Source organism: Gavialis gangeticus, unplaced genomic scaffold (assembly GCF_001723915.1).
Source record: "Gavialis gangeticus isolate Ggan-Ray unplaced genomic scaffold, GavGan_comp1, whole genome shotgun sequence".
In the NCBI taxonomy this organism is placed as follows: domain Eukaryota; kingdom Metazoa; phylum Chordata; order Crocodylia; family Gavialidae; genus Gavialis; species Gavialis gangeticus.
Window position 1 is genome coordinate 97489505 of NW_017729025.1, and position 2684 is coordinate 97492188.

Genomic DNA, 2684 nt, shown 5'->3' on the forward strand with positions numbered 1-2684 from the left:
GCAAGGATTTCTTAGGGTAATATCTTTTATTGGACCAACTGCATAGTTGGGATAGAATTAGATAAGCTTTCAAATGCAAGACATTTTTCATCAGGTCTGACCAGAAGGAGCCAAAGAATAGTAAAGAACACCATTACATTCCTGGCTGTTAAATGTATTTAGACTTGTTTTGTAAAACACTGAAGGTAGTTCACTTACTGCAAGTGTGATTAGCAGTGGCACAAAGTGATTCAACTTGATGTCTTCATCAAAGAAATCTTTGTCCTTATGCTGTATGCTCATGAAGTTCCAGTATGCAAATGCTATTAGAATAAAATCAGCAACAGCGTAGTGCATTTACATACATACAGGATAAGTGCATAATTCACTTACCTGAATAACACAGTATTAATGCATATTGCTTGATTACAACGATTCCAGGCACCTGTGTATCAGTTAAATATATAAACTGATTAAGTGCATATCATTTTTTTAGCCTGTCTACTTTCAGCCTTGAAACTACCAGACACAACAGCAGTGACAGAGCCATTCACAATGCTCATCAAGTACTGTACTGGTTAATTGCTTAGTAACTGACTACTTTTTAACTAATTATGCTCCCTTTACCTGCATCAGAAATGGTGAAAAGGAAGCAGCTGTCAAAAGGCTGCTATTAGACTTAAAAATGACAGGGGCTAATCAGTTTCATGGCCATTCTCTCACCTCATTTTCGAGGCTTGCAATTATTAGAAACCTTGAAAATGAGGAGAGCTAGTCAGTGTCTGGACACCTTATGCCACAATATTGACAGTACCATGTAAGTGAGAAGTATTGCTTACAGCGCTGTCAGTGCTCTGGTATTAGCAGCTCCAGAACGAACTAGTTTTCCAGGTGTTCATAGTTTCTAACACTTGTAATCAAAACTGGTATTAGACCCTTAAAAACATGCAGACAACAGCCTTGAAACTGCCAGATACAACAGTATGGACAGAGCCATTTGCAATGTTCATCAAGTACTGTACTTTCTCTTACACAACATGCACATTTTTTTTTTAAATCAGCCACCGGAAATTGGGGTTCATACTTAAGAAAGAAAACACAGTAATAGCAGCTTCTGCAACAGGAACCTCTGCTGGGAGAAAGAGAAAAGACATGCTGCACAAAGGTCAATACGGTGAACAGGCAAGGCTAGCTAGCTGCTGGCTATGGACAGGAGAAGTCCTGCAAGCCAACTTTGCTGCCTGTGCACAGTATTACTATCCCTTTCCCTTGGCAGAAGCTCATGCTGAAGAAGCTGCTACTAACATGACAGGACCCTCTTCCCCAACACCTGGGGCTTGGCTTTTCTGTATTTCTAAAGCAGAGCCAAGCCCTGGGTGCAAGAACAGAGCCTCCTGCTGAGTCAGCTGAGGGGGCTCTCAGCTGTCTCTGCAGCTGCTGGCTAGGATTAAGCCCACCTAGCTCAGCTCAAGAGAAAAGAGGCCAGGCAGTTTGGCTCATCCAACTGCACCTGTGGCATCCTGAAGCTAGAGCAGCCACAATGTTTTGCTCTCCCCACCTTACTGCACCTGCGTGTTTTCCCTGGAAAAACCCCATACTTGTTAGTATTTTCAAAGAAAAAAAATCTCTCTCTCTTAATTATGCCTTTAAAAACAAGGGGCATATCTTATTTGGGGGCATGTTGTATGCAAGAAAATATGTTATACTGACTAGCTCCCCTCATTTTCAAGGTTCCTAATAGTTACTGTCAGCACAGCTATTAGAAGCCTTAGAGGGGAGCTAGTCAGTTGTATAATTACTAGTAGCACAGCACATCGTATTTAACAAGGATTGATTATTCATTTTAACTTTGCTTAAGTGCATCCTCCAGGTGAACAATGCATGACCACTAATGGAATATACCAGATTGAGATACCAGTGACAGGTATCTTCAAAATGCACAAGACAAAAAAGTTCTAAAAAGGAAACCTGTTTATCATGCAGACTCCATAAATAAGTGACTACTAATGAATGGTCTCCTCTAGCCACATGGAGTGAACTGCTACTTCTTGAGTACATCCAGGAGTACAAATACAAAGAAGAATGGGTTGCTTTTTCAGTTTAGTGGCTCCTTTCAAACATAATATAAACTCCTTAAACAATAAAAGGGCAAATTGCAGTGATCCATATGAATTAAAATAAGGACACATAATAAAAAGTTACATTTAAAAAAGCAACAAACCAAGTTTAATACTAAAATGCTAGCCATGCTTCAGACACTGAAAAATGCAGATAACTTGATGATAGATAACTCACTAATTGATAATCATAAGCCATGTGATACTACATAAGACAAGCCTAGCCGATTTAAGAAAAAACATGTACATCCTCCTCAACCGCATCTGAACACAGGCTATTTCCAACAACAGAACTACACTAAAAAAAATCAGTGACAAATGATAATGGGTTTGCTCAGTGGAACTTCCTCCCTGCAGCTATATCAACTTGCAAGTCAAGACTGACACCTTGTGGTCTCCTGGAATGTCCTATGAATTGTCTTTTCACCAAGCAACCAATGTCCTTCTCTTCATTTGCTAGATTTCCCCATCTTTTTTTCCTTTAAACTCAGATGAAGAAATCATTTTAAAAATACCGTGGCAAAGTTCTGCCATATTCTTATTTCTGCTAAGTATTATTACAAAACAGTTTTTACTGCTGACCTCTGC